The sequence below is a fragment of the Lithobates pipiens genome, unplaced genomic scaffold, assembly GCF_037356315.1.
Source record: "Lithobates pipiens isolate NorthernLeopardFrog02 unplaced genomic scaffold, aLitPip1_a1.2 Scaffold_8, whole genome shotgun sequence".
Classification (NCBI taxonomy): Eukaryota; Metazoa; Chordata; class Amphibia; order Anura; family Ranidae; genus Lithobates; species Lithobates pipiens.
Genome location: NW_027507903.1, coordinates 521,457,683 through 521,469,627, shown reverse-complemented (window position 1 = coordinate 521,469,627; position 11,945 = coordinate 521,457,683).

Below are 11,945 nucleotides of genomic sequence, written 5' to 3'. Positions count from 1 at the left end.
GCCAACTTTCCACTCCTAGAATGTATAATTTAGATCGGTCTGGTATGTAACATTCTACGCAAGTCATAATCTGATCTGCCTTTCTTTGACCTGCAAGAATTCTGGTTCTTTCCTGGTGGTTGATGTAAACTACTGCCATGGCAATATCTGACTGTCAAGGATACAGAGTGTTGGTATCTTGTGAAACAGGCAGGACCAGAAATGTGCGGACTTGCAAAGAGAACTCCAGGCACAAGTTTGGTATAAATAATGTGATTTAAAAAGATAAAGTAATTAAAACAGCAATACATCCAGTATACCAAAACCCCATGAACCAAAAGCAGTAAATCTAATGAGTGAAAGTGCAGGGAACAAACTACCAAAGCCAAATAAATAACTATATGCAGGCAGTAGGATATGGCTGAGAAGTGTAGTCAGAATCAGAGCCAGGGTCATGCACAGGAGATCGAGCAGAGGGAGCAGGGAGCAAGCCAGGACAAGGGGAGGGTGTGACGAGCTAGGAGCACAAAGAGAGAGCACATGGAGGCAGGTCACATGGAACCCAATGTGCAGGCATTTATTGGGGAACCTTGGGGTACAGACAGTAGAAGAACTAGTCCACAGAACAGCAGAAGACACAGCAATGAATGACTGAATGAGGGTTTGAAGACCTTGACCAATGGACAGGCAGTGTGTGTACTCAGCAGGGGTGAATGTCCTTTGCACACAGAGCAGTGTTGGCCAGCAGGCGGGTAAGTCCTCAGAACAGGCAGGGCACAGGGGTTTAAGTCCTTGGCACACAGAGCAGGGTTGGCACAGTAAGGCGGTAAGTTCTCAGCACAGCAGGGCACAGATGGTTAAGTTCTTGGCACACAGAGAAAATTGGCCCAGCAGGGCAGTAAGTCCTCAGCAGAGGCAGGGCACAGGGGATTATGTCCTTGGTACACAAAGCAGGGATTCCGGGCAGCAGGATCTGGCACAGTAAGCCCTTGTACACACGGTCGGAGAATCCGTCGGAATGTGCCTTATCGGACCATGTTGTCGGATAATCCGACTGTGTGTTGTATGCATCAGACTGATTCCGTCGGAATATCCGTCGGACCCAATTTTCCAACTTGTTGGAAATATTTTCCGACCAACTGGTTCGATCGGACATACTCCGATCATGTGTAGAGAATTTTGATCGGACCAAGTGCCACGCATGCTCAGATCAAATTCCTACATCAAAGCTATTGGCTACTAGCCTGAACGTAGTCCCATCGTAAGGAAATTACGTCATCACGTTCTGAATGATCGGATTTTTCGACAACTTAGTCTGACCATGTGTATGCAACAGTTTCAGACAAGATCAGACGGACAAAATCCGTCGGACAAAATCCGACGGATTTGCTTGGCAGAATGTCCGACCGTGTGTACAGGGGCTAAGGGTACAGGCCAGCATACAGGACAGCAATTGGGTACAGCAGGAACATAGACCAGAGTCACAGGACATCGATCCAAGCACAGTGAGTAGCAGGCAACAAGCTGGTACAGCAGAGCCCAGAACCACAATCTAGGCGCAATGAGGGACAGGCAGCAATAGGCACAACAACAGTGGCCTCAGTGGAGGAAGTCCAGGCAGAGCGGCAGAGAAAAGGAGATCCAGAGGGCAGGTCCTTCACAAACCCATTGCCACATAATATAGTAAACAAAAATTGAGAGAAGGGGGGCCTATACGTGGAACACTCAAACCACGAGCCAGCCAAAACATCCCCCAGTGGAGTAAAGGACTGTCTTGATACCCAGGAAGTATAACAAGTATATTTATATTAAAACTATTTTTATTTAGACAAAGAGAATATATATAAAATTTAAAAGCATTTGTTGACACTGTCCTGTTTTGGCTGGCTCGTGGTTTGAGTGTTCCACGTATAGGCCCCCCTTCCCTCAATTTTTGTTTCCTATATTAAATATATGAGGATGAGGATACCATATACATATTTTACTATCTTCTGTTAATCCAAGGCACGTTTATCGTATGTCCCATTGCCACATAAGCCACAGTTGAAGGAAAAGCAGAGAGTAGAGTAAAGTCCCAGAGTCCAGAAAGCCACACAGAACTACAAGGCCCAGCAGTTCTAAGCACCTTCCAGCTTCCTTGTAGTGAAGTATGCAGCCATCATCTCCTCTCTGTGTCCATCAAAGAAGGCAACCCTCAACAGACTGACAACCCTCAATCCCTAACAGATTGACACCCTTCTTTGTTATCTGCGTTTTGTATTAAACCATACCTCAAATTTAGGTGGTGCTGAGGTTTCTGGCTCTATTCTCAAGCAGAATGCAATCATTTATTACTTCTTACTGAGCGAGCCACATGTCCTAACCCCTGTGGGGCCACAGGAACTCACAAACCAAATTATGCAGATAAGTTGACAGCGTTACACATTGCATCAGGATTAGAGGTTGTCAATGTTATAAAACAAAATAAAAATGAAAATATCCAATATTTCTGACCTTTGTTACAGAGGGTAAACGTGAGCAGAAACAAGCAGACAGGCAGATGATCAGGAACAGAGTACAGGTACAGAGTTCACAGATCAGTGGCACATGGACAAAACACCAAGACAATCGAGAGTTGCACAGGAAGAGCTAAATTTCGACCCAGCAATCAGCATCAGGTGATGAGTAAAGCGCTGTTGGCTGCTGAGAGACACCCACTGGTGGACACTTGAACTACAACCTACAGGTATGGAATGCATTCTTTGCATTCAGGTGACAAACCTTCTTTAATGCAGCAGCTCCCCCGAGCCCTCCTTATACTTACCTGAGCCCCGTAATTCCCATGACGGGAACAAGCACACCAGCTCTGGCCAGTGTCTCTTGTCCTGATTGGATAGATTGATAGCAGCTCAGCCATTGGCTCCTGCTGCTGTCAATCAAATCCAATGACCCAGGGGCAGAGCCGAGTCCGGCTGTCTGTGTCAACAGAGGCAGCAGCAGGACATGGGAGATTGCCTGCACAGGTGTCACGAAGCAGAGCGCTTTTTGGATGGTGCACTCCAGAAGAGGAAGAGCCACTGAGGGACCCCAGAAGAGGAGGATTGGGGCCACTCTGTGCATAACCAACTGCACAGCAGAGGTAAGTATGATGTGTGTTTTTTAAACAAAAAAAAGGAAGCTTTACAACCCCTTCAAAGGGATAGTTGAATCTCTCTGAGCTCCAGAATGTTGATTGGGAGGCAAGCTTCCTTTGTTAACAAAATCCTTCTTTTTTTTTATTCTTTTTTTTTCTTTTACTATAACTATTTTTTCTTAAGATTACAGAACAGTGATATACATCTCTCACAGAACAATTCCCTCCAATAACATATAATCAAGTTACTTAACTCACTCCCAAATCCATATTACTTATTCAATTGCCTTCTCATTCTTCCATTACAGACATATACCTTTATTCTTTTTCTCCTCTTCTCTCCTCTACCTCCCCCCTTCTCCCAACTCTTCCTCTCCCCACGCATCCCGGTCGCTTATATCCACCCCCCAGTCTTTTGGCCTCCCTGCAAAAGTATCCCTCCTAACTTCTTCGTTGCCTATTCAACTCGAATAACCTATTCCCTATATTGAAAATATAGGGCCCATGTCCTACGGTATTTCTCCTCTTTTTCCTTCATTGACATAGTCAGATCCTCCATTTGTTGGATTTCTGAAATCCTTGCCAGCCACTGAGATCTCGTAGGGGGTATATTGCTTTTCCCCAATGCTGGAATACATGCTTTAGATGCAATAAGCAGATGTTTTACCAATGAATTTTTATAGTTTTCGTTCGATATTGGAGTATCATGTCATAGCTAGGCTGTCGGATTTTGTCCTACAGACACACCCGTGATCGTTTCTATCGTCATCTCAACCATCTTCCAAAAATCCCTTAACTTTGAGCATCCCCAAAAAATGTGCATCATATACATGTGCAAAAGGAAAAAATTCATTTAGTTTTGTTTTGTTTTAATTCGTTAATTCATTAATTTAGTTTAGTTATATTCGTTAACTTCCTTAAATTATTTTTTGGATTTCGTTTAGTTTTCTACCGAATTCGAAAAATCGGCCACATTCGAAAATATTTCAACCAAATTCGAAAATATTTCTACCGGATTCGAAATGATTTCAACATGATTCGACATTATTTCAACCGCATTCGAAATGATTTCAACATGATTCGACATTATGAAATCATTTCGAATGCAAATCATTTGGAATGCAGTTGAAATAATGTCGAATCATGTTGAAATAATTTCGAATGCATTCGAAATTATTTCAACATGATTCGACATTATTTCAACCGCATTAGAAAATATTTTGTGACCCGACTTTAGGGCCATGTATCTCGGGGTCACTTGGTGCTAGAAACTCCATGTGGCCCCAAAATCGGGTCGCAAAATGTCATTCTCTGCTCTAATAACTAATAACATTTTGCGACCCGATTTTGGGGCCACATATCTCGGGGTCACTTATAGCTAGAAACCCCAAATTTGGTATGCAAACACAATAATACTAGCACTACAACATATCCAAATTTGAAGTGTCTAGCACTAAGTATTGTTTTATACTGTACTAATGGATGCCGATCAGTGCCAAACAATAATGCATGCCAATCAGTGATGCCCATTGTGGGCACTGATTGGCATCCATTGTGGGCACTGACTGGAATCCCTGGTGGTCTAGGGTGGTATACCTTGTGCTAGGTATCCCTGGTGGTCTGGTGGCGTCCCTGGTGGTCCAGTGTGGGCATCATTCAGGAGGGCTGTGCTGATAATCGATCAGCACAGACCCCCCCCGTCAGAGGAGCAGTCGATCGGCTCTCCTCTACTTGCGTCTGACAGACGCGACTGAGGAAAAGCCGATCACTGGCTCTTCCTATTTACACTGTGATTAGCCGTGATTGGACACCGTCGGAGACTCTTTACCGAGATCGTAGTTGCAGGGTGTCAGTCTGACACCCCGCAACAACGATCGCCGCGATGCGTGCCCCCGGGGGCGCTCAGCGGCTCAAAATCCTGATCACGTCATATGATGTCCGGTCAGGATTTTGGAACCACTTTGCCGCCGTGCTTTTGTTATAGGGCGGGCGGAAAGTGGTTAAATGGCTCAAGGCACAGAATAAAAATAATGGGTGAAAGCGGGCAGCCCTGACGGGTCCCGTTTAGTATAGAAAAGGGCTCCGACAATATATAATTGATCTTAACTCGGGGCTGACGGTTTAGAATATATATTTAATATCCAACTCCGCATCCCTTCCCCTAGTCCAATATGTTGGATCATAGCCTTTAAAAATGTCCAGTCAACTCTATCAAATGTTTTCTCTGCATCAGTGATCAACGCTAGGGGTATATGCTGAGTTTGAGATAAATATATAGCACTCATCACACGCTGGGTGTTCTCTCTACCCTCTCTATCTGGGGTAAAACCCACCTGATCTGAGTCTATCAGATTAGGAATATGACTCAGTAATCTAGTAGTAATAATCTTTGTAAAGATCTTTAGGTCCACATTGAGCAAAGATATTGGGCGGTAACTGGGACATAAAGATGGATCCTTTCCTTCCTTGGCAATAACTGCTATATGAGCTAATAGTGTTTCTGCTGGTATCATTTGCCCTTCTTGTAGAGAGTTGAATGCAGTCACAAATCTCTGTGCCAGCTTCTCTGAGAACACCCTATAATATAACAAAATGTAACCATCCGGTCCAGGGGCCTTGCCTGACTCCAGAGATTTGAGAAACTTCTCCACTGTTAAAGGTGCATCTAATGCCTTAGGCCGCGTACACACGGGCGGATTGTCTGCCCAACTAAGTTCGTCAGACAATCCGACAGACAGTCCGTTCAACTTTTGAATGAACGGACTTGACCACACACGACGAACAGACAGTCCGCTGAAAGCTTGCGCGATGACGTGTACAGCACGTACGACGGGACTAGAAAAATGATGTCCAATACACTGCAATGCAACCTTCGGCCGTGTAAATCCTTTCTGAGCATGCGCCATACTTAGTCCGTCCAACTTGCCTACACACGAGCGGACTGTCCGCTGAAACCAAGTTTGGGCGGACAAAACCAAGTTTGGACGGACAAAATTGCGGAAATTCCGAAAGACTAAGTCCGTCAGACTGTCCGCTGAAAAAGTCAGCTGAAGCCCACACACGAGCGGATTGTCCGCTGAAACACGGTTCAGCGGACTAAGTTGGGCAGACAATCCGCCCGTGTGTACGCTGCCTTAGTTGTTTCTTCTGGGAGCTTCGGCATCCCTGATGCTTGAAAATAACTCTTTGCCTCCTCCAGCCTGCTATTAGTTGAGTCATATAAATTGATATAAATTTGCATAATAGTCCTTAAAGGCCTGTGCAATATTCTGCGATGAATCTACTAGCACATCTCCCTGTGTTTTAATATAATTTCTTACTCTTATCTCTGTTAATGCATTAGCCAGAATCCTACTTGGGTTTATTCCCATATTCATAAAATGTTCGTCTATATCGTGCTAATTTAGCCTTCGCCTTTTCTATGAGTAGTGAATTTAACTCTCCCCGTAACCGCATACATTTTTCCTCCATCTGGGGCGTCTGCAGTTTTTTATGCTTGTTTTCCCCATTCTTAATCTCTTCAAGTAACCGCTCTGTCTGCATCATCATAAGATGTTTTCTCCTTGCCCCTAGAGATATCAAGGTCCTTCTGATAACGCATTTATGTGTTCCCCAAAAACAGAAGGGTGAAACTTCCCCTGTGTCATTGGTTTAAAAAAAGAAATCCAGTTCTTGCGCTTTCTTTTTCTCACACTCCGGGTCTTTCAACAATGTCTTGTTCACTTTCCAATGCCACTCTCGAGGCGTTGGTTTTCCTACCTCTATAATACAACTAGTTAGTGCATGATCCGAGAGAGTGTATGATCCTATAAAGGCATCCGATAAATCAATCAAAACGTTCTGAGAGACGAAGATATAATCGATCCTCGTATATATGTCTTGTGGTTGGTTGAAAAAAATGTGTAGTCTCTATCATGTACATGTAGAGTTCTCCACGTATCCACCAACTGCAGCTCCTGTAGGCTTCGTTTAGCTCTCTTCAACTTAGTATTTGATATATGGGACATCCCCCTCGATACATCCAATACAGGGTTAAATGCGATGTTAAAATCTCCTCCCACCAATAATGAACCCTCCTTATGTTGCTGTATTACTTGAAGATATGACTTTAATATAGAAATCTGATCTTCGTTTGGCAAATATAAATTTACCAAGCTGATTTTTTCGTCCCCAAGGACCCCTTTCACAATAAGAAGACGTCCTTTTTCTTCTGTGATTACTTTTACTTCCTTCCATGGAATTTGTTTTGAGATCAAAATTGAGACCCCACTTGATTTAGTAGAATGTGAAGCACCATGATACACTATTGGATATCTATAATTTCCCAATTTTGGGATCTTATCTTTTTTAAAATGTGTCTCCTGGAGAAAAATAATTTGCGCTTTGAGTTTCCATAATTCATCCAGTAATCTTGACCGTTTTACTGGACTGTTTAGTCCTTTCACATTATATGATGTCAAAGTTATTCTAATCATTTTGTCCCTATCACACAACCCGGACTATGAAATGGGTGGGGGGGGGGGGGGGGGGGAGAAGAGTGAAGCGTGTAAAACAACAAAACAAAACAAAACAAAAAAAAAAAGAAAAAAAAAAACACTTTTAAAATGGCTCTTGTTATCCACCCAATGGAGGAGAGGCGTTTTTTAATGGGGAGAATGATCCGGCAAAATGTAGATTTTATATGCAACATTTAACATCGGTGCATTCCCATTCTACTTAATACCCTCATTTTAAATCCAACGCCGTCTACTCAGCTGTATATATTTATACTATAGTCTTTAATTCGCAAAATCTTTACTTTAAGAACCCCAGCCTTCTTAAAAAAGAAAATATACCAAATCCCCTGGTCTCCCCCACCCTCAAAAAAAACAAAAAAAAAACAAAAAACAATATAAACATAAATGTGCACACACGTACAATATACGTACGCACATATACATGTACATAATACCTCAAACTACCCAGACAAATAAAATAAAAAACAAGGTAAAAAAATTATGAAAATCCTCCCCTTACCTACCCCCTCCCCCCGCCGTATACCACATCACCCCCCCCCCCCCCATCCCTCACGTGTATAAACCCCATCCCTATTTAACGAGGTCCTCTAATCCTAGCTCGGACCACATTATCCAACTTCACCAAGTGTATCCCATTTCACACCCAGTGTCAATACCATTCATATAAACACTTAACCGTGAGCACACCCCTCTCCCCTCTAATTAGGCCCCCCTATTTACGAGGGCATCTTTATATTATATAAGAAATAATAATTTGAAGCAAAGAAAAACAAAACCTTACTATTATATTTAACAGGAATTTAAGTGAAATTGTTGCTGTGTTAATAATGATCTTAGCAAAATTATATCTGCAGTAGTTGAAGTAACTTGCTAGAAAAAAAAAATCTTGATAAAAATAAAGAAAAATGTTGGTTCTCCCAGAGCAGAGAGAAATATATTTTAAGAACTGAAGTTTGCTGGTAGCGGGAGGGGTCAGGCAGGGCTATTCTAATGGTGTGCTTTGCCAGTGTCCAAATTCCTGGAGTTGGCAACATAACCCTATATTCCTGAATAACTTTTCGTAATGTATGATAAAGAAAATGGTGCATTAGTCTGCAATATGCACCCTTGAAGAGAAGGAGGCGAAGAAGAAAGCTGCATTAGATGTCAAAAGAAAGGGCTGAAATGGCACATAATTTGCAGCATTCTAAAAGATAGTGGATCATATGTGCCCTTTAGAAGGAGGAGTGCATGTCTTTGTCTGCCAATTTGTCTCATTAGGGTACTGCTACCATTGAGCTTTTTGATACATGGGGGTTATTTACGAAAGGCAAATCCACTTTGCACTACAAGTGCAAACTACAAGTGCAAAGTGCACTTAGAAGTGCAGTAGCTGTAAATCTGAGGGGTAGATCTGCTGATTTTTTATTATCCGATCATGTGCAAGCTAAAATGCTGTTTTTTATTTTCCTTGCATTTCTCACTCAGATCTACAGCGACTGCACTTCTAAGTGCACTTTCAGTGCAATTTCAAGTGCACTTTGCACTTGTAGTTTGTACTTGTAGTGCAAAGTGGATTTGCCTTTTCTAAATAACCCCCATAGTCATGTGCTTCCTCATACATGTGGTACCCAATCGGTTAGTACTTTTTTATCATTGCTGATACCCAGTAGGCAGAGGATGAAGACCACAACAGTGCTATTGACAGCAGATACATATATTTGGAATATTTTGGGAATAATTGGGGATACATTGATGGGGGAAGTTTCAGAGAATGTAGGATTGTGGTTGTGAAGTGTTTTTGTGTGCTCTGGTTTGACATGTCATTAAACCTTTAAGACAATGAAGTGTGGTACTGCGAAAATTAAGCATACACACTGTTGTGACACAGGCCAATTTGTACAGTTGAACATTCCTATATCTTTTAGATCTGTTGTGGCTCCAATGTTCCAATTTCCAATGTTCTATTCAGGACTATTACCCCTAGATAAATAGTCAGGTGTGCTGCAGCGGTGTTTAGGTCAAGCAATAATGTAACAGTAAACAATCAATTGCACATGCACAATATGTAATTCCAGAATACTGTGTCACTGACGCTGTCCGTATGAACTTTAATACCTCAAATTTAACCACTTACCGATCGGGCCATAGCCGAATGACAGCTACAGCTCGGTCGGCTAATTCTGGGAGAGTGTACAAAGATGTCCTTCCAGAATCACGCTTCCCGCACACCCCCTGGGGTGTGTACATGGAAGTGTCCGTGATCACCGCGTTCACCAGACCTGGCACATCACATATCTCAGTAAAGGGCCAATGACAGCAACCCTTTACCTCTAGATCGCAACGTCCAAGGGAGCGATCGCTTGTCAACAAGCCGGCACATGTCCGGTTCAGCTCTCCTCGCATGCTGTACATACTGATTGGTACACCATGCGGGAGAGGAGGGAGACTGCCGCAGCACTCATCCCTGCCTCATTATAGCACATATGTGCCTTATTCATGCCTCATTCATGCCCATATGTGCCTCATTTATGCTTTATCTGTGCCTCTTTCATACCCATAGATGCCTCATTCGTGCCTCATCTGTGGCCTTATTCATGCCCATATGTGCCTCATTCATGCCTCATCTAGGCCTCATTCTAGCCCATCTGTGCCTCATTCATGCCCATATGTGCCTCATTCATGCCTCATCTGTGCCTCATTCATGCCCATATGTGCCTCAATTAGGCCCATCTGTGCCTCACCCATGCCTTATTCATGCACATCTGTGCCACATCCATGCCACATGAGTGCTCATCTGTGTCTCATCCATGCCTCATTTGTGCCACGTGAATGTCTCATCCATGTTTTGGCATGTAGTTGCAAGTATGCCTATACAGTGTGTGAGAAATAACTTGGTAAAAAAAGAAAGAAAAAAAATTTGTCATTTTGCAAAGAATTGTGGGAAAAAAATACAAATTCAAAAAACTCACCATGCCTCTTACTAAACGCCTTGAAATGTCTATTTTCCAAAAAGGGGTCAGTTGGGGGGTATCTGTACTTTGCTGGCTTGTCGGACTTTCCGCCAACAAATGTTGGCTAGCAGGTTCTCAAATTTTTCGCCAACAAATGTTTGTTGTTGGACTTTCCGATAGTGTGTACACAAATCCGTTGGGCAAAAGTGCACGTATGCTTGGAATCAAGTACGAGCCAGAGATATAACTCGTAATGGAGATATCATATACGTCTTGTATGTCACTACATTCGTAATTGTTGGCCAACATTTGTGTGACCTTGCGTATGCAAGACAAGTTGGGACCAGTACATCAGGTGTTATCAATTTTCAATGATTGCCACCAGACTAGTAGACTTTATTACTTTCACAAAGACCAAAAAATATATACCATATTTATTGGCATATAACACGCACCAATATTTATTTTATTACCAATGGGGGGCGGGGATTGGGTGGTCCGCCCCGGGTGCCACACATTGGAGGTGTACCATGCCGTCCGCCCCGCCTCTCCTGGCCCTGGGACAGCCCGCCGGTGTATTCTAAAGATAAGAAATCACTGCCAGCACCTTCACATAGATCCCTTGTAGATTGTGTAAGTGTCATAGTAAAACGAAGCCCACAAATACCTCATACTTGCTGTTCTTTCCGGCCGCTCTCCTCTTCCCGCTACTCCTCCGAGTGTAGATTTAGATTGGAGGAGGAGAATGGTCATGGGAAACATCAGAGAAGAGCAGTCATGTGGAAAATCAGAGGAGAGCAATCTTGTGAGCAGCCGGAAAGAATGGAGCTAATGAGGTATTTGCAAGCTTTGGTTTACAATGACAGTCACACAGTGTAGGAAGAATCTGCGCTGGCAGTGCTGTCCCAGGAGACCGGGGGACTCTTGTGAGTGCAGGGGGTCTGAGCAGTGTGAGGGGGTTTGCAAAGTGTAATTGCAGGGGTCTATGTAATGTAAAGGGGGGGTTTGTGTAATGTAATAGTAGGGGTCTGCGTAATGAAAAGGGGGGTCTGTGTAATGTAAAGGGGGGCTTTGGAATGTAAAGTTCTGTGTAATGTTTTTTTTTCTGAAACTTCCCTCTTAAAATGAGGGTGCGTGTTATACGCCCGTGCGATAAATATGCCACTTAGTTGGGTTATTTTTATCAAAGATATGTAGCAGTATGGCTTTAGGCCAAAATGTTTGAAGAAAAATTACTGATTTGCAAAATTTTATACCAGTAACCAAAACAAAGAAAAATTATTTTAATTTAATTTAATAAACAAAATGTTTGGTATTTTTTAATTTATAGTGCAAAAAAAAAAAACCCAGTGGTAATTAAATACCACAAAAAAAATCTCTATCTGTGTGAAAAAAGGACAAAAA